Raw genomic sequence first — 21,645 nt, forward strand, 5'->3', positions numbered from 1 at the left:
TTCTTTCTCTTCCTATTCTCCTGGCACCCCTATAATTCAAATGTTGAAATGTTTAAAGTTATTCCAGAGGTTGCTTAGCCTCTCCTCATTTTTCTGAATTCTTATTTCTTCATTCTGTCCTGATTGAATGTTTCTTTCTTCCTTCTGCTCCAAATTGTTGATTTGAGTTCTGATTTTGTTCCCTTCACTGTTGGTTCCCTGTACATTTTCCTTTATTTTACTTTTCATAGCCCTCATTTTTCCCCTACTTTGCAACCATACTCAACCATTTCTGTGAGCAACCTGATTACCAGTGTTTTGAACCCTGTATCTGATAGGTTGGCTATCTCTTCATCACTTAGTTTTACTTTTTCTGGAGCTTTTATCTATTCCTTCATTTGGGCCATTTTGGGGGGTCTTGGCACAACTGTTAGATAATAGGGGGTGGAGCCTTAGGTATTCCCCAGGGTGAGGAAACCCATGTCCCTCCATTGTAAAGCTGTATGTGAGGGAGGGGTCCAAGAGGGAACAGTGCCATTTGCTCAGCTCTCGTCCAACTTTCAGTAACTTCCTCAGCTACCCACAAGCCAATTGGGCCCTTCTGGTGCTGATTCCCAGGTGAGTGGTTTTATATACATTCTAGGACCCTGTGAGTGTCTCCAACAAACTCTCCTGTGAGGCTGTATTTCTCCATGCTGGAACCCTGGGTTGCATGGCCTGTCTTGCTCCCCAATTGTTCCTCTAGGTTTATGTGCACACAAATGTGGGACCGCCTGCTCCACCAGCCACTGCCTGGCTGCAAGCCCTCCCCAACCCAGCTGCCCATCTCTTCCCCTCTACTGGTCTGATGAATGTTTCTTCTTTACCTCTTGTGTTGTAGGACTTCCATACAGTTTGGTTTTCTGGCAGTTTGGGGGGTTTTTGTTGTTGCTGTTGTTCTTAAATTTGTTGTTGTCCTTTTGATTGTGCAAGGAGGCAAAGTGTATTTACCTACACTTCCATCTTGGCCGGAAGTACCTCTCCTTTTCCTCTAATAATGTCTCTTATTTTGCCTGGCTCACCAATAAAATAAACTGGGAGTTGAGAGAGGATTATTTTAAATGTGGATACTGGCCAAAGGAAATTACTTATGTAAAGATTTGTCTGAACTTCAGCTGAAATGATTTTAGTTACCATCATGAATAGTCATATTTAGAACTTTGATGCTTAAACCAACTGATCAGAAATCGGAAATGAGTTGGGTTGTGGCCACGTTCTTGTGGATAAATGGGAATGAGTTGTAATTTTTAAAGTATTCCATAGAGTATTCCATAAAGTGTGCAAAACCAGACAGTATATGTAGGATGGCATTCTACTTAAAATTCAGCTGTGCTAAAGTAAAGGGGATATCCTCCAAGAACTGGGATTGCAGCAGAAGCAGAGATCATCAAAGTTTCCTCCAAAGGTAGGTATGAGAAAGTAAACATGAGTGAGAAATATATACTGAATAAACAAACATCAGCATTATGTTTATGAAAAATTACAGAGTAAGATATGGAACACCTCGATTTAATGTTTTAAACATTGGAACATTTGAAGTAAAAGCAACTCCAGAGAAGGGGAAGGGAGCACAAGAGAATTTAGGTGTTTTGTCATTCTCTGTAGGTTCCCAGATGTGTGGTCTCTATAAGACAAGAACAAAAAAACATGAGGAAAGGAAAGACAATACAAAACTATTCTATAATAGAAAGAGTTGAAATGGGGGCTTGGTGAAGTTAGCAAGGCTCACAGGTTAAAAATGTAATAGTGTGATTATACATTTGTATTGCAGAAAATGAGAATGATAATTGAAAATACAGAAAAAAATAATTTATGAGAGTAAGCTAAATCTGATAAACTCTGTTGGCCTATTGAGAAGAACAAGAATGATTGATAGGGGATGAAGACTAGGAATACAGTTTAAGAAATAGAGATCTTATCTTAAGTATACATCATAATAGATGGAAAAAATAATCAAATGTATAACTTGAATAACAAAGGTTTTCTAAATAGACAAAGATAAATATATAGATGAAAATAGATCATTGTATTTGGAGAAATAAATGATAATAAGAGACTCACACATATTGTTCCACAACAAAGTTAAGTACAAAGGGAAAATTTTGAGGGAGAAAAACATAAATTTTAAGAATAGGTAACATGTAATCTAAAGGAATGAAATAACACTAGTCTCAGATTTATTTCCTGCAATAGGTATCAATAGATATACAGTAATGCACTGTTGAAAGAAAATGTTTATGACCCAATAACTCTACTCAATCAACTTGTCCGTCATGTGTGAGGACAGAAGGATATTTTAGTTATGTAAAATTTTTAAAAATGTACACTCACACTCTAGGCCCAAAATTGTTTAAGAAATAAGAAACATAAGTGACTAATTAACAAATATATGGGAAAGCAGAACAGGGAGGAAAGCAAGGGGAGACAGAAGAAAATGCATGTCAGCAGCACTACTGGTTAAGTCACTTCAGAATCAGCAAAACTAGGCATGAGAGGAAATGCTGAGTTTATTATTTCGGAGAATTTGTGGTTGAATTTTTCACCTCTTGCCATACTTTTCTTCCTTCCCCAGTCCTCCTTCCTTGGTTACTGTCTCTAAGGATAGCAAGGGAAGGAGAAAGTAAGCATGAAGAGGAAGTAAATTTGGAAGAACAAGAACATGTAGTCAATATAAGTGCAATCACCTCTTCCTAAGCTGGGTAAGGAAGTAAACATGTGTAACTGAACCACAGTAGTTAATATGAGGGTTGCAATGTGTTCATGATTCTGAAGGCTATGGCTTTAAGTCAAAGGACTAGTAATTTTGAATAGCAGTTTTTGTTATTGGTCCTTACACAGACATGGAGATGGAAAAGGGATGACAACAGTTGTGTGGACATAGGGCCAGAGTAAAATCTTTAGGCTGTTCCAAGATCTGAGGACATTGTGTTGACCACTTTCTTTACTCTTCTTTATCTACAAAAACTTGATCTACCAGTGAAGGTAACATATTTCCTGTCTCCTATACCTAAGACCCTCCCACACCTAAGTCTCAATGAGAGAGATGACAATGAGTTGACCTAGTCTTGTATTGGTGTTCCTCCATATTATTCCTATGTTGTAGTAATTCTGTTAAGGTTAAATGAGGCAATGATTATCAAGTGCTTACTAAACTGTCTGAGACAGGTTAAACAAGCATTAAAATGTAGCTCTGGTTCTTTGCCATGGAGTAAGCTGGGAGAGATTGAGCTGACGTGAATGCTTTATGTCATTAATACTCACCCCAATTCTGGCTTATTCCTCACATATTGGGTTTAAGGAACTATGATCAAACTTTAAAAAAGAATATTGCTGCCCTGGCTGGTGTAACTCAGTGGATTGAGCATGGGCCTGTGAATCAAAGGGTTGCCAGTTCGATTCCCAGTCAGGGCACATGTCTGGGTTGTAGGCTAGATCCCCAGTTGGGGATGCGTGAGGGGCAACCACACATTGATGTTTCTCTCCCTCTCTTTCTTCTTCCCTTCCTTGTCTTTAAATAAATAAATAAAATCTTTCTTAAAAATATTGCTAATTCTCTGGGAAAAGTATTAAAACTAACTTTTGCAACATAAATAATGAAAATATATACACTGAAATTTTAAGAAATTTGAATATTTTGCTTTCTCTATTCTCTCTCAACATAGTTACATATTTGGTTTCTAAAATAAAACCTTTAGACTCATGTTGTTATTATTATCATTGTTATAATTTGTTGGGATCCATTCTGCCTGGTTTCAGGAGCTGTAACCCCACCATGGCTAAGGCTGAGTGAGCGACCTTCAGACAAGAAGCCACTAAGGAGACAAAGCTTATCTCCCTGGCAGGAGCTCCGCTTCTCCTCCTTTTTCCATAACTGGCCCCCAATGCTTGATCAGTTAGCCAATGACAGGTAAGATTCCCCAAGGGGGGAACAACCTAAGGCAGGCATGATCACATGGAGGCCCCAGGGAAGGACTTGGGGGACTATGGAGAAAGGGGGTGATGGACCCCCACCGCTCGACTTTGACAGAGCCTGAGTCCTCATTCTATCTGCTAGAGGTCTCCTAATCTCTTGGCTGCCTTGCTTCCTCTGCCTGACTCAAGCTTAAAACAATGACAGAGGGTGGTGCAGCCCTGTGCTGGAAAGGGCAGGTTCCCCAGGTAATCAGGCCTGAGAATGAATACATAAACTCCTTTGACACCTACTTTGCTAAAAATACTCTCAATTAAATGATAAAGGTCCAAGCAGGAAATGAGTTTGTTTCCCAAAGTTTTATAGCCCCTTAGCTAACAGACTCTGACTCAGAATAGGCCCTAGTAGTTCTTTGTATGCTATCCATTGTTTGATCCTTACTGCCTGACAATGATTAATGAGTTTTACCTGTATTCCTGTGCAAACGAACCCAATAAAAACCTATCAAGGGAAGGATCAGGGTGACCTCCCCTTGAGAGGGTAGCCATGCCATCCCTTTTCCTCCACAGGACTTGGTAGTCCGTGTGAATGTCTTATGTCATCCACAATGCCGCAGACACCGCAGGCCATGTTGACATCGATAATTATTTTTTTCTTTAGGTTTTCCATTTCTCTATCAAGAATTATTTATTACATTCAAGTGCTTTTTGTAACCTTAGTCAAAGCAATTATTTAGATGCAATTCCCATGTTTAATTAGTTTTAAAGCTCTTTGTAATCCCTTCAATATTTTTTCTAGATTACATCTTTTAATTACAATTGAAATTCAGTATTATATTAGTTTCTGGTGTACATCATAGTGGTTAGACATTTATATAACTCCCAAAATTATTCCCGTGGTAAGTTTACTACTCCTGACACCAAACATCATCATTACAGTATCATTAACTCTATTCCTTATGCTGTACTTAACATACCCAGGACTATTTTGCAACTATCAATTTATAGTTATTGATTTCTTCACTTTTTCACTCAGTCTCCCAATCCCACTCCCCTCTGACAACCATTAGTCTGTTCTCTGCATCTATAAGTCTGTTTCTATTTTGTTTGTTCTTTTATTTTGTTTTTTAAATTCTGCATATAAGTGAAATCAAATGGTATTTGTCTTTCTATGTCTGATTTATTTCACTTAGCATAATACCCTCTATGTCCATCCATACTGTAGCAAATGGTAAGATTTTATTCCTTTTTATTGCTCACCTCCATTTTTGTTAAGTTCTTTTTCTGGAATTTGTCCTGTTCTTTCATTTGGGGCTTGTCTCCTCATTTTGACTGCCTCTTTCTTTTTATGTGTTAGATCTGCTACATTTCCAGTTTTGGCATGATGGCCTTATGTTATAGGTGTCCTGTGGGCCCTAGTGACACAGTCTCCCTGGTCATCTGAGCCAGGTGCTCCAGGAGTGTCTCCTGTGTGTGCTGCATGTACCTTCTTGTTGTAGTTGATCCTTGACTGCTAATAGCACATAAAACTGTCCCTCAGGTTAACTGCTGTGAGTACTGACTGTGACTTCAGTGAGTGACCTGTTGTGTAGAGAATCACACAACAGAGCGGAATTTGTTGTAGTTGAAGCTCTGGTGCCTGCAAAGTCCACCCCTTGAGTGTGTCATTTGTGGAGCCAATTGGGTGATACTGTGGTACATCCTGAAATGGATCACCAAGTGTTAGTCCTGGGGCCTCTTGGTAGTGGCTCCAGTGCAGGTCTAGGTCAGCCACTGCCTGTGCCTGGACTGGGGCCACCTGGTAGTAGCTACAAAGTTATCTGCAGTTGATAGCTGCCTGTGCTAGATGTAGAGTCTCCAGGGAATGGCTATGCTGTGAACCAAGTTTGACTGCTACTAATGCTAGGCTGGGGGCCACTTAGCAACTAAAACAAGGCATGCAGAGGCCAGCTGCAGCTTTTGGAAGGTTTGTAGACCTTTCATAGATTTAGCAAAGTCTACAACCCAGTCTGGGGCTGGCCACTTATGAGAAACAGCTGCTGAAAAAGGTTCTGGCCTATGTGGAAGTTGGGTGGAGCAAGTTTCAGGGAATTACCAGGGTTGGAAAAGTTTGATGAAGGTTCAGATTTGGTGCCTACCTGTGCATGCAGGCCTGGTCATAGGAGGGCTCTGCAAAGAAACAATGGTGCCAGCCAGCTGGCTCTGTTGAGAGGAAGGCTCAAGAACTGTCTCTCCAGCCCTCACCATGAAGCCAGACAGTTCAGTTCTTCCCTGTATGTCCTCAATGCTTTTCTTTTCTTTTTTTTTAATATTTGTTTATTATTTAATTGAATTTATTTGAGTGGCCTTGGTTAATAAAATTATACATGTTTCAGGGGTACAATTCTATATTACATCACCTACATATTGTATTGTGTATTCTCTACCCTAAGTCCTGGTGCATTTTGAGCTGCTGTCCAACATTGGAGCTCAGAGCAAGTGTCTCTCTCAGTGAGTAAGTCTGTACATGAGCCCTTTAAAAAAAAGTCCTGGGACTCTGGAAGCTCTCCATCTCTGCTAGAAGAATCCTCACTGATTTTTTACAAACATGTCTTGTGGGTAATTCTCTCCCCAGCACTGCTTGTCCAGATTGGGGGCCCAGTGTAGAGCTAGGTCCCATTGCTCCTCAGTTGGGACCTCTGTAGCTAAGATATCTCTGTTGAATCTGAACAACCACATGTGGGTGTGAGACCAGCCTGTTTTGTGTCTCTCCCTCTCCTACCATTCTCTAAATGGCTTCTTCTTTGTAATATTAGTTATAAGAGTTCCATTCAGATAGTCTTTGGGTGGTTCTCAAGGGTACTCACTCTATAACATAGTTGTAATTTTGATATAGTCTGAGAAGGATATGAGTATAGAACTTACCTACTCCACAAAGAAGGCTTCAGGGCCATACCCTGGGTGGGGCGGCAGTTGCTGGCATGGACACTACTGGAGAAATTGGAGAGCCAGGTGATACCTGGAGCTTGGAGAAGAGATGGGCAGCAACTGGCCATGATCCAGATAGACTCTGGGCTGGTCAGAGAGTTGGACTCTGTGGAAAGCCAGGCGCTTGTTAGGAGAAGCAGGTGGAACCCAAGGGGACTTTTCTCAGAAAAAGAACTGAGCAGCCTTGCAGGGACATCACATGATCAGGAACCTCACATGTGCAGCGGCCGGGCCAGTGAAGAAGGAGGAGTGGGGTGCAATTTGCTCCTACTCAGGTTGCCTCACTAACTGATCAAAGGGTGCAGCAGGGGCTCAGAGGGAGTGGTTCCCAGAGAGACTTCTTCCAGTAGCAGAACAAATACGTTGTGCAGGGACCTTGTGCACTCAGGGACCTTGCCCACTCAGGAGCCAGGCCAACAAAGGGGGACGGCACGATTTGCTCGCACTCAGTGCACCTCACAGACTGATCAAAGGGTCGCAAAACAAAGTGAATTTTCAGAACTGGCCTAGCACAAATGTGCAGAGTAGATAGTGTGGGCAACACAGTTCTCTGGGGGCGTGGGCTAGAAACTGGGCACCTGTGATTATTGTAGCCAAGACTGAGCCCCAATCCTTGCTGAAGAACAGGAAAGGAAAATAACAACAAGCAAGCAAAATATAACCAGAGATATTGAAATTAAGAACAATCTGACAGTAGTCAGAGGGGAGGTGGGAGGGGATAATGGAGGGGAGGATTTTCAGTAACAACTATAAAGGACACATGGACAAAACCAAGGGGCGGGGAGTGGAAGCAGGGGAGGGAGGTGGGGATGGCTGGGGTGGGGGGGTGGGGGGGGTAAGTGCAGACAACTGTAATTGAACAACAGTAAAATAATTTATAAAACAAAGTGTAATTGAAAAATAAGATTGAAAAAAGAAGACAAGCAAGGAAGTTTCCTTTGCAGTGAAATGTTGCCCTTAAAATTTTTATAGTAAAATCAGTATTTATATATTTTTAAAAAAGAAAAAGAAAATAATGGATCCCAGCCCCTCTGCCTGCAGGATCTGGGAAGATCTGCAAAACTGGTTTGGAAGGTGTAAAATCAGCAGGAGGCTTTTATTTCCCCAAGAATAGGACAACAAGACCTAGAGCTGTGTGAAAACAGAGACAGATCCAGAAAGTAGTCAGAAAGCAAACACCAACAGCTCAGACAAATTTCATTTTGCTGTCTTTCAGAACTTGCATGTTTTTAAAATTTCTCTTCTTTCTGTTTATTTAGTTTATATTGTTTTGCTTGTTTGATTTGTTTTCTATTATTTCATATTGCATTTTAATTTTTCTTCTTTCACGTCACTCATATTCCAAATAACACACTACTCTTAGTCTTTTACTTTTTATTTTTTTTAATTCAGATTATGTATTTCTTATCATACTATTATTCCACATCCCACACAGCACCCTTCCCTGGTCTTAATCCATTTTGCTATCTCCCTGAGCTTTATCACTGTTGTGGTTAACTTCATTCACTCATATACTAAGCCAAGTTTCTATCCTTTACTCTTATTATTTCTCCTCTATCTAATCTCACCATAAGAGTTCTTCTTTCTTAAGTCAGCTCACATTCTTTTTTCTTTCTAAGAAGAGTCTTATTTCTTTTTCACCTCATATAAACAATGGGTAGTTGGGTGAAATATCACAGTTATTGATATAATTCTCCAAAGGAGAATTTGTTCGCTACTTGTTTGTACTTTAAAGTCCATAGAATACTCTCCTTCTGTCTTACCCCATTTCACCTTCACCCTGCCCATGATCAGTTGAGTACAGTATTTTATTTCATTGTTTTCTCTCTTCCTCTTTTTTCTTTTCTTTCTTTATTCCCCCTCTCTCAACCTAGACTTTACTCCTTACTCTTATTAGTTTGCTTCTGCCATCCTCTCAAAATATTTTTTCTTTATTGTAAACATCTCATATTTACTTTTTGCTTTTCTACAATATTCTTATTCCCGTTCCACCTCTATTAAACTTTATTCAGCTGTCACTGCTATCAACCCTGCTGTGGTTTTTTGGCAATTTTGCTTCTGTTGGTCCTGTACCTTTTCAATTGTACTTCAAACCTTATAGTATACTCTTCCTTGTTCTTACCTCATTGTTCCCATAGCCCTTTTGTATTTTATTTACATTGTAAATTTTGCTCTCTCCCTTTCTTCACTTTGGTTCTATCCTAACTCTTATCAAATCTCCTACCTCTCACCACACAACAATATTTTCTCCTCTTTTAGTCATTTTATATTTTCTTTGTCATATCATATAATATCTGAAATCTCCCTTCACCTTTATTAATCTTAGTTCAGTTGTAGTAGACTGCTGATGTGCAAGGGGGGTTCTTTTTGCTGGCATATATTTGGTAGTCTTGTAATACTGCTTTGTTAACCAGCACCTGAACAGTAGCATACAAGACAAGGTGGGAGTTGTGAATACCAGTAAGCCTGCTGGAGAAGAGACCACACCACCAAAGAGGCCACCAACAAGTAAAGCCCAATTACAACAAGAGAGCCTATATAAATGGAAGAAAGGGCAACCCTAAACCATCCAGACAAGGAGATTGAAGAGACCAAATCGTTGAGTCCCACAGAACTCCTACCATAGAAGTTCACCCTACAAAGACAGCTGGCAAAGTAGAGCATCTGGATTTGCAGAAACAAACAAAAAGAGTCACCTAAAATGGAGAGACAAAGAACCCACAATCAAAAGGAATAGAAGATTCCCCAGTAAAAGAACTAAATGAAATGGAGGCAAGCAAGCTATCTGATATAGAATTCAAAAGAATGGTTATCAGGATACTCAAGGAACTCACTGACAACTATAAGGAGCTGAGTGGGAACTACAACAGTATGAAAATAGAAATTATAAACAAAAACCAAGAAGAAATGAATAATACAATATCTGAAATAAAAAAATACACTAGAAGGAATTACAATCAGGCTGGATGAAGTAGAGGACTGAATTAGTGAGCTGGAAGACAAGGTAGAAAGAAATACCCAGACAGAGCAACAGCATGAAAAAAAGACTAAAAAAAATGAAGATAGCTTAAGAGAACTTCAGGACACAGAGACATAACAACATTCGAGTCAAGGAATACAGGAGAAGAAAATGGGCAAGAGATGGAAAACCTCTTTGAAAAAATAATGAAAGAAAACTTTCCTAACCTGGAGAAGGGAAAATCCACAGAAGTCCAGGGACACAGAGGATCTCAATCAAGAAAAACCCAAACAGGCCTACTCCAAGACACATCATAATTAAAATGCTAAATTTTAAAGACAAAGAGGGAATCTTAAAAGCAGCAAGGGAGAAACAAGAAGTAACATACAAGGGAGCTCCAATAAGGCTAGCAGCTGATTTCTCAACAGAAACACTACGAACCAGAATGGAATGGCAAGAAATATTCCAAGTAATGAAAAGCAAAGGCCTGAAACCAAGACAACTGTACCCAGCAAGGCTCTCAATTAAAATCGAATGTGACATAAGGAATTTCCCAGACAAAAGAAAGCTCAAAAAATATACCTCCACCAAACCTTCAAGGGATGCTAAAAGGACTGCTTTAAGAAGAGAGAGAGAGAGGAACACAAGTACACAGGAGGAAATATGCAAAGTACTTAATAATAATCTTAAATATAAATGGATTAAATACTCCAATTAAAAGACATAGGGTAGCTGAATGGATAAGAAAACATAACCCACGTGTATGCTGCCTACAAGAGACCCACCTCAGAGCAAAAGACCTACAGACACTGAAATGAAGGGTTGGAAAATAATATTCCAAGCAAATGGACAGGGAAAAAAGCTGGTGTAGCAGTACTTATATCAGACAAAATACTTCAAGACAAAGGCCATAAAAAGAGACACTGAAGGACACTTCATGATGCTCAAGGGAAGAATCCATCAAGAAGACATCAGCAGTATAAACATATATGCATCCAATATAGAGAACCCAAATATGAAAAGAAAATCTTGGAGGACTTCAAGAAATATAGAGACAGCAACACACTTATACTAGGGGATTTTAACACCCCACTATCAACAGTAGATCTTCCAAACAAAATTTCAACAAAGATACTGAGGCATTGAACAATGCCCTAGATCAAATGGACTAAACTGATATATATAGAGCCTTTCATCCCAAAGAAGCAAAATACACATTCTTTTCAAATGCACATGGAACATTTTCAAAGATAGACCACATGATAGGACCCAAAACAAGCCTATCATGAAAGCCAATGAATAAATTCAGGAAAATTGAAATCATATCTAGCATTTTTCTGGACCACAAGTGACTAAAACTAGAAACCTACCTCAAGGAAAAAACTCAAAAACATTCAAAGTCATGGAGACTGAATAACATGCTTTTAAACAATGAACGGGTTAACCATGAGATCAGGAGAGAAATCAAAAAGTTTCTGGAAACAAATAAAAATGAACACACAACAACCCAAAACCTATGGGACACAGCAAAGCAGTCCTGAGAGGGAAGTTCACAGCAATATAGTCCTACCTAAAAAAGATAGAAAAATCTCAAATAAACAACCTAACCATACATCCACAAGAGCTAAATGAACAACGAAGACAGCCCAGAACAAGTAAAAGGAAGAAAATAATCTTGATCAGAGCAGAATTAAATGACATAGAGACTAAAAATAATTCAAAGGACCAATAAATCCAGAACCTGGTTCTTGAAAAGATAAACAAAATGACAAACCTTTAACCAGAATCATTAAGAAAAATAAGAGAAGGGACCCAAATAAATAAAATCAGAAAAGAAAGAGGAGACATTATAACTAATATCACAGAAATACAAAGGATTGTAGGAAATTACTATGAACTATATGCCAAGAAATTTGACAAACTGGGTGAAATGGACAAATTTCTAGAAACATACAGTCTTCCTAAACTGAATCAAGAAAAAGCAGAAAGCCTGAATAGACAAATAACAACTAGAAAAATTGAAGCAGTAATCAAAAAACTCTCAGCACACAAAAGCCCTAGACCAGACAGTTTCACAGAAGAATTACAAAACATTTCAGGAAGAACTAACCTCTATCCTTCTCAGACTATTCCAGAAAATTCAAGAAGAGGAAAGACTACTAGTCTCTTTTTATAAGGCCAGCATCATCCTAATCCCAAAACCAGATAAGGACACAATAAGGAAACTTCACGCCAATATCACTGATGAACAAAGATGCTAAAACCCTCAACAAAATATTGGCAAAACCACATCCAGTATTTCCTTAAAAATATCATACACCATGATCAAGTGGGGTTCATCCCAGGGATGCAAAGATAGTACAATATTCATGAATCAATAAACATAATACATCACATAAACAAAAGGAAAGACAAAAATCACATGATCATATCAACAGATGCAGAAAAAGCATTTGATAAGGTACAGCACCCATTTATGATAGAAACACTCAGCAAAGTGGTAGTAGAAGGAGCATACTTCGACATAATGAAGGCCATATATGAGAAACCTAAGCCAACACTGTACTCAATGGGGAAAAACTAAAAGCTCTTCCACTAAGATCAGAAACAAGGGATGTCCACTTTTACCACTTCTATTCAACACAGTGTTGGAAGTCGTAGCTGCAGTGATCAGATGAGAAAAAAGAAACAAAAGGCATCCAATTGGAAAGGAGGAAGTAAAACTATCATTGTTTGTAGATGACATGATAGTGTACATAAAAAAAATTTATAAGTCCACCAAAAAACTACTCAACCTAATAAGTCAATTTGGCAAAACAATGGAATACAAAGTCAATTTCAGAGGCATTTTTGTACACCAACAATAAAATATCAGAAACAGAAATCAGGGGGAAATCCCACTTGATACAGCAATGAGAAAAATAAAGTACCTAGGAATAAACCTAACCAATTAAATAAAAGACCTGTACTCAGAAAACTATACAACATTGAAGAAAGAAATTAAGGAAGACAAATACATGGAAGCATATACTATGTTCATGGATTGGAAGAATTAACACCATAAAAATATCTATACTACCCAAAGCAATTTATAGGTTCAATGCAATCCCTATCAAAATACCAATGACGTATTTCACAGATGTAAAACAAACATTTCAAAAATTTATATGAAGCCATAAATGACCCTGAATAGCTGCAACAACTTTAAGAAAAAAGAACAAAGTAGGAGGGATCACAATACTTGATATCAAACTGTATTACAAGTCTACTGTAGTCAAAACAGTCTGGTACTGGCATAAAAACAGACACATAGATCAATGGAACAGCTGCAGACATCAGAGGCAGCATTCTGGCCTGTGTGGCTGATATATGCTGTGACTGAACCTCGTGATAGGGACGGAGACACAGTGAAGAGGTGTGGCAGCTGTGGTCTGACAGTTACCATTACCAGGAAAAAAACAAAGATGCAAACACATCAATTTGGTTCCTCTCACCCTACCATTGCCCACCCAGATCTAGCTGACATAGTTGCAGTCAAAGTGTCAGGCTGCCACCCTTATTTGACAGCTCAGAGAGCACTGGAGGGAAAGAGGTGACATTCTTGCCTGAGTGACTGACATATACTGCAGTTATACCCAGTGATAAGGTGGAGATGCAGTACAGAGGTGTGGCAGCTATGGTCTAGCAGCTACCACTACCAGGGAAATAACAAACCACAGATACATGAACCTGCCTCTCCCACCAACTCTCCCCCATTCATCACAGCAGAACCTGGTAAAAGCAGCTAGGATACCTCAGATAGTACCTTGTGGCTTGCAACATCTGGTTACAAGAAGGCAGCACTGTGAACTCTGTGAATCCAACACCTGCCACATGCCATCATGGGGGTGATACCCTGAGACCAAAGCAACACAGTCATAGAGGGTACATCCACCTCCTCAGGACATTTTCCATGGTGAGGGTAACACCATCTTACTAAGATTCCAGAAGTCCCAGTAGTACTTGTAAAAGAAAACAGAAAGTTGTATTATACTACCATCTACTGGAAAACAAAAGGAATACCTCTAATTATCAATCTACTTAATGGTAAAAAGCAAAAGAGTACCTAAAAAAGAAGAGTGCAATACCTTAAATGCTCAGGCAGAGAAATAACCTATCAAGTACCATGCATTACCAAGGTGACAAGGAGGGTCAAAAAGGAAATAAAGTCTCCAGAAACAAAGTCAAAGACATGGAAACTGCAATTTAAATGGCAGAGATTTCAAGGTTGCAGTTTGAAAAAACTCAATGAGATACCAGGAAACTCAGAAAGGCAGTTCAATGAACTCAGAAATAAAATCAACAAACCAAAGGAGTTCTTCACCAAAGGAACTGAAACTATTTTAAAAAGAACAAACAAATCCTGGAGCTCAGGAATTGAAACTATAAAAAAGAATGAACAAATCCTGGAGCTCAGGAAGAATGAATTAGAGAACATAGGAAATAATGCAGACTAAATCAATGAAAGAATTAGTGACCTTGAAGACAGAAATCCAGAAATGAATCCAGTGGATGAAGAAAGAAAAATGAGAGTTTAAAAAAATAAAAGAACTCTATAAGAACTATATGACTCCATTAGAAAGAGCAATATAAGAACAACAGGTATACCAGAAGGAAAAGTGAGGAAGAAAAGAACAGAGTACCTATTCAACCAAATTATTGATGAAGACTTCCCAAACTAATAAAGGAACTGGACCCTTGAATCCAAAATGCTAACAGAACACCATATCAATGCCAAAAAAGCTTCTTCAAGACATATTGTATTTAAGCTGTGAAAAGTTAAAGGCAAAGAAAGAATTCTCAAAGTAGCCAAGAAAAAAACCTATAATGGAAATCCCATTAGACTATCACAGATTTTCAGCAGAAACCCTAAAAGGTAGAAGAGAGTGGAATCAAATATTCAAAATATTGAGAAATAAATCACCAGCCAAGAATAATATATGTGGAAAAGTTATTCTTTACATATGAAAGAAAAAATCTTTTCCAGAAAAACAAAAAAAAGCTAATGGAATTTTCACTCCAAGACCCACATTTCAATAAATGTTGAGAGGAGCTCTCCTACCTGAAACAAAAAGATAAAAGATACCACTCTGTGAGTGAGATTACAAACAGACAGAAGCATGAAATTACATCTCTATTTAATTATAACAAAAATGTTAAAGGGAAAAAAGCATCTTTAAAAGACTATATATTCCTGTCAAAGTGGTGACATAAATAAACATGGCTTGCCTCCTCATACAACCACATCAAAATTACAACTAAACTATAGAACAACCATCATTCAGAACCATCAGAAACTGTGCTAAATGGAAGTCCTAAAACTATGGAATTAAAGAATAAAACACGTCAAGGCTGGTAGGAGGGACAGAAGTATGGAATGGGCTGGTCCCACACCACATGTGATGGATAAAAACTGGGAAGGATATCTCAGGAGCAAAGGGTTCCAGCTGCACACTAGGACCCCTATCCCAGGGTTCCAGTGCCAGGAAAATAAGTCTTCATAATTTCCGGCTGTAAAAATCAGCGAGGATTAAGGCTGTGGAAGACAAACTGCTAGAATCCAAGGCAGTTCCTCTTAGAGGGCCCATGCATACACTTACTAGGACTCACTCATTCTGAGCTCCAGCACAGGGACAGCAAACTGAAAGTCATCAGAGACATATGGAGAGGAAGCAAATTGTTCAGCATCAGGGCAAGAGCTGGAGGGCAGCTTTCTCACAGACAGAAGTGCAGGCAGCAACAATTGTTCCTTTTCTGAGCCTTCCCCGCCCCCCACAAAGCAGGCAAGCAGATGCCATATCTGAGACTCCATCAACCTGGCTCACACTGTTTGCCCCACCGTGGTGATTCCTCGAGGCCCTGCCCCATTCAACTTTCAGGCCCACTCAAGCCATTTTCAGTGGCTTTTTCATATATATGGCTTGTCTTGGCCTATGCATCAAATTTTCCTAAATTTTCTCAAACAAGCAGGGCTTTCAGTGAGCCCTGCTCCTCTCATAAGTTTCACCAGGCCTGGCACTAGCAACAGCCAAACTTCATTTACAACTTGGCCTCTTCTGGACACCTCCAAGCCCAGCACAAATAGCAACCATCTGCAGAATGCTTTGTAGCTAATGCTGTATGATGCTGGAGAGAACAGATAGTGGCTGATCTTAGATGTCCCACAGCAATCAAGGCTCAACTACAAGGGGAGGGTGTATACAGCCCACACAGTGGATACACCTTTAATATCTAGCTTGGGTAATAGGGGAGGTTGTGCCACTGGACCCTACAGGACACCTGCTACATTAAACCACTCTGTCAAGCCTCAGAGATGTAGTAGCTCTAACTGATACACAAGAACAAACAGAGAGGCTGCCAAATGAAGAGACAAAGAAACATGGCCCAAATGAAAGAACAGAACAAAACTTCATGGAAAGAACTAAACAAAATGGAGAAAAGCCATCTATCAGATGCAGAGTTCAAAACACTGTTATAAGGAGTTTTATAACACTTTTATAAGGATCCTCAGGGAACTTAGTGAGAACCTCAACAGCATAAAGAAGATCCAGTCAGAAACAAAGGATATGCTTATTGAAATAAGAACAATATATAGGGAATCAACAGTAAATTGCCCCTGGCTGGTGTGGCTCAGTGGATTGAGTGGTGACCTGCAAACTGACAGGTTGCAGGTTTGATTATCTGTCAAGGCACATGTCTGGGTTGCTGGCCAGGTTCCCCAACTTGGGGCATGTGAGAGGCAATCAATTGATCTATCTCTCACACAGTGACCATTTTCTCTCTCTCTTTCTCCTTCCCTTCCCCTCTGTCTAAGAAGTAAGTAATTAAAATCTTTTTTTAAAACCCCAGTAAAGTAGATGAAGTTGAGAATCAAATCAGTGATTTGGAACATAAGGAAGAAAAACAACCAATTGAAACAGCAAGAAGAAAAAGAATCCAAAAAAAATGAGGATAATATAAGAAGCTTCTGGGAAAACTTCAAGTATACCAATATTCACATCATTGGGGTGATGGAAAGAGAAGAGAAAAATAAATTGGAAATTAATTTGAAAAAATTATGAAAGAAAACCTCCCTAACTTGGAGATGGAAATAGATACAAGTCCAGGAAGCACGGAGCATCCCAAATAAGATGAACCCAGAAAGGCCCACTCTAAGACACATTGTAATCAAAATGCTAATGGTTAAATATGAAGAGACCACCTTAAAAGCAGCAAGAGGAAAGAAGTTAGTTACTTACAAGGGAGCATCCATAAGACAGTCGACTGATTTCTCAAAACAAACTTTGCAGGCTAGAAGAAATTGGCAAAAAATACTTAAAGTGATGAAAAGCAAGGACCTACAACCAACATTACCCTATCCAGCAAAGCTATCATTTAGAATCAAAGGACAGATAAAGAGTTTCCCAGACAAAAAAAAAGCTAAAGGACTTCATCATCACTAAACCAGTATTATTTGAAATATTAACGGGTCTTCTTTAAAGAGAAAAAGATAAAAACTATGAATAATGAAATGGCAATAAATTCATATCTATCAACAATTGAATCTAAAAAACAAATAAGCAGACCAGAAACAGAATCACAGACACAGAGAATATTTTGCTGGTTGCCAGAAAAGGTAGGAGGGATGGGTAAAAAAAAAATGAAGGGATTAGAAGTACAATTGGGTAGTTACAGAATAGTCATGAGGATATAAAGTATAGCACAGGGAATAGAGTAGGCAAAAAACATACGCTACCACCTGTCCAAAATGTATCCAGCCATGTAATATGAAAAATAGAAACATTTATTGAAGAAGATACAAGAAACATTGCACATAAGAAAATGTCACCTCAGTTGCCTTCAAAATAGGCACCTGGGGACCTCCCACCACCAGTCCTCCCAGTCACCACCAGCTACCTCAGTGTATTTTCCTGAATCTCATCAAGAGTCTAAAATCTCTTCCCTTTCAAAGATGATTTTAATTTTGGGAAAAACCAGGAGTCACAGGGTACCAAATCTGGGCTGTAGGGAGCATGAGTCACCTGGGTGATTTGATGTTTTGCAAAAAATAATATGCACGAGACAAGACATGATGCATGAGCAGGCATGTTGTCATGATGAAGCTGCCAATCACTAGTTGCCCATAGCTCTGGCCTTCTGAATCTTCCAAATAGTTTTCAGAGAGGAGTGTTCAAGCTTAATGCAAAATTTGATGCAGATTAATTGTTCTACTTGCTTAGTCATTTTGAATGTGACAACCACATAGTACACATGCTCACTCAACAGTGTCTGCCTGTTGGGAACTGCCCTGACTGGTATCAGAAGCTGAAACCTCCGCCTAGGCTAAGGCTAAGGGAACGCCCTTGGAACTGTAAGCCAGCAAGGAGACAAAAGCTTATCTTCCTGGCGGGAATGCTGCTTCTGCTGCTTTATTCATAACTGAACCCCAAAAAGCTTGGTCGGTTAGCCAAAGACGGGTAAGATTCCCCATGGGGGAACGACCTAAGACAGGCACGATCACTTTTGGGAGGCCCCCCCAAAGAAGGACTTGGGGGGGCTGCAGCAAAAAGGGGGTGATGGACCCTCGCTCCTCGGCTTTGACATAGCCTGAGTTCTCAGCGTCTGGGAAAAAACCTCCTTGTTTCCCAGTTGCCTTAGTTCCCTTGCTCCACCTAAGCCTGAAACAATGACAGGGTGGTGCAGCTCTGTGCTGAGAAGTGCGGATTCCCCAGGGTGATCAGGCCTAAGAAAGAACATGTAAATTACTGTGAAACCTTCTTTGTTTAGAATGCTCTCAGTTGAATGAGAAGGGTCTTAGGAGGAAGTTATTTTGTTCCTCAGCCTTACAGCTCTTTGACCCCAACTCAATAGACCGGCAGAGTTCTTTGTTTTCTATAGTTCCTTACTTCCCCCTAATGACTTCTGTACTTTACCTGAATTATTATGCAAAATGAGCCTAATAAAAGCAGGTATGGACAGTAAATCAGCGCGCTCCCCACTAGGGGGGGTGGCCATTTCGTCCCTACTTCCCCACAGAAACTAGTCTGTCTCTGTGCATGTGTGTTTTTTCTCGCGTGTTTTCGTTGAGCCATCCACAGCGTTCCGTGGTCACTGCTGGCAGGTGACCCACGCGCAACATCTGCCACCCCCAGTGACTGGTACAACAAAGTCATACTGTTCACGCACCTGCATTTCAGTACACTCTCTTTGGCTGCCAGGTTACACTGATGTCACACAAACTGTTCTCGTTATATTAACAATGGCTGGACTTTTTCCAGCAGACCTCATATATGCAGGACCCATGGACATGCACAACAGTGTGGGGAGTGCTGAAGGGAATAGGGGGCCTGGAAGGAGAGGGAGAGAAGGGGGAAATTTGGGACAACTGTAATAGCATAAATAATAAAACGTGATTTAAAAAAAAAAACTATAGCTTCTTCAATTTGGAAATAAATGCACAGAAAATAAAGGGATATTTTGAGACAACAAAAACAAGAAAAGGGCAAGGAGGAAGAATTGAACTTGCACAGGTGAATGGAGATAAGATAAAACCAGAAGAAAAAGGATTCTTCTATTGTTTGTATAAAACTTTTTTATATAAACCTAATAGTAAACACAAAACAAAAACTTAGAATTGACACATGTAACATTAAAAAAGAGGTAACAAAGGAAAAAAAATGATAGAAAACCACCAAACTAAAATAGCAAGCAGAACTAAAAAGGAATAGAAAAGATGAAGATATTGAGCAACCAGAAAACAAAAGATGAAAATATGTATCAATAATTGCCCTAAGGTAAATGGACTGAACTCACCAATCAAAGGCATAAGGTAGTAGGATGGATTGAAAAACTGTATATTGCCTTCAGAAGATCCATCTCAGCTACAAAGAAAAACATCAACTCAAAGATAAGAGGTGGAAAATGTTCCAAACAAATAGGATCCATGGAAAAGAGTGTAACCATACACCCTTTTGGACAAAGATTGGACAAATATTTGTCCACCCTTTTGGACTTATATTGGACAAAATAGATTCTGAAATAAAAAAGCTAATGAGACAGAGATGGACATTTTATTATGATAAAGGGTACAATTCATCCCACTCAGTGGAGAGCAACTGAAATCTCCTTTAAGATCATGAATAAGGCAAGGATGACACGTTATTTAACCTAGTACTGAAAGTCCTTGCCAGAGCAATCAGGCAAGAGAAAGAAATAATGGACATCCAAATTAAGAATGAAGAAGTAAAACTGTCACTATTTGCAAATGACATGATTCTTTATAGAAAAAACCCTAAACACTCCACCAAAAACTATTAGAAACAATAAACAAATACAGTAAAGTTGTAGGGTACAACTTTACTTAATAAGTAAATCAGGGTAAAAAACATGCTCAACTTCACTAACTACAGGGGAAATGTAAATCAAAAACCACAGTGAGATACAACCTTACAGCTATTAGATTGGCTCTTATCAATAAGGCAAGAAATAGCAAAGGTTGGAGAGGATGTGAAGGAAAGGGGACTTTTGTATACTTCTGGTGGGAATGTAAATTGGTGTAGTCACTATGGAAAACAAAAAATTAAGAACTGAGCTACCATAGGACCCAGCAATCCCTCTTCTGGGTATCCATCAACAAAAATTGAAAACACTTAGTCATTAAGATATATGTACCTCTGTGTTCAGTGCAGTATTATTCACAACGGCCAAGACATGGGAACTACCTAAGTGTCCTTTGGCCAATGAGTGGATAAAAGAGATGTGGTACAGTATATAGGTAGATGATAGATATACATATAGGTAGATATAACAGAATATTACTCACTCGTCACAAAAATGAGACATTGTTTTATGTGGCAACATGGATGGGTATTGAAAGTAGCATAGTGAGTGAAATAAGTCAGACAGAAAAGGGCAAGAACCATATGATTTTACTTATGTGGAATATAAAACTGAAAGCAACAAATGAACATTAAAAAAAAACAAAACTCAAAGAAACAAACAACAGAAGGGAGGTTACCAGAGGCCAAAGAGGTGAATGAAGAGGGTAAAAGGAGGTATATTAATTTGTTATATTAATTATAGTATATTATTTCTTATATAATTTATTATGTTTATTATATTTTATTGTTATGTCATTATGTTATGTTACATTATATTAATTATATTATGAAATTAGACACCTGGAATTTATATGTTATTAACCAGTGTTACCCCAATACATTTAATTTAAACAAAAGAAAACAGATGGTGTAGGTCAATGTCTTGTTTTCCCTAGCAACCCATCTCTTTGATCACCAACTGCTTGCAAGTTTTTCCTTTATAACCTTGCTTTTATCCCCACCATTTTGTAATGTATCGTCGATTCCTACGGAGGACTATGTTTCTTGATTTACAAATCATCATCTGAATAATCCCTCTTTTAATTTTTCAAAAAGATTTTTCCAAAATCTTTACCTTTTGAGCAACAAAGGTGGGATTTCAAGCGGCTCCCAGATGTCCTCCCTTCTCCCGGGGGAGGTCACTCCACTCCGAGGGTCTGAAAGAGCCCTTGGAGATCTAGTGTCGGGAGGCATCAACTTGTGAGTCCTCTCAAATCCTCAAAATCCCACGCTTTAGGTAGAGATCCCTGAGGAGAGGGACACCTCTACAAAGCATTTCCGTTTTCTAGGGAAAGACGCCTCCCTCCGAAGATCCAGGTGTTAGATTTAACCCACAGTCTCCCGGCTGCTGTCTCTCACAAGGGATGGGTAATTCTGGTTCTAGGGCGACATCTG

At 39.1% G+C, this 21,645-nt stretch overlaps 1 long non-coding RNA gene across 1 annotated transcript; it reads right to left on the reverse strand.

Annotated features, from left to right (window-relative positions):
- Positions 1 to 1,520: 1,520 nt before the first annotated feature.
- LOC123819400 lies at positions 1,521 to 21,496 on the reverse strand. Its single transcript, XR_006785804.1, has 3 exons — positions 21,326 to 21,496; positions 6,832 to 7,000; positions 1,521 to 1,642 (listed from the first exon to the last, which is right to left on the reverse strand). It is a non-coding gene; the product is annotated as an uncharacterized LOC123819400 (long non-coding RNA).
- Positions 21,497 to 21,645: the final 149 nt, after the last annotated feature.

Source organism: Phyllostomus hastatus, unplaced genomic scaffold, assembly GCF_019186645.2.
Source record: "Phyllostomus hastatus isolate PE091 unplaced genomic scaffold, TTU_PhHast_1.1 phas_contig_308, whole genome shotgun sequence".
Classification (NCBI taxonomy): domain Eukaryota; kingdom Metazoa; phylum Chordata; class Mammalia; order Chiroptera; family Phyllostomidae; genus Phyllostomus; species Phyllostomus hastatus.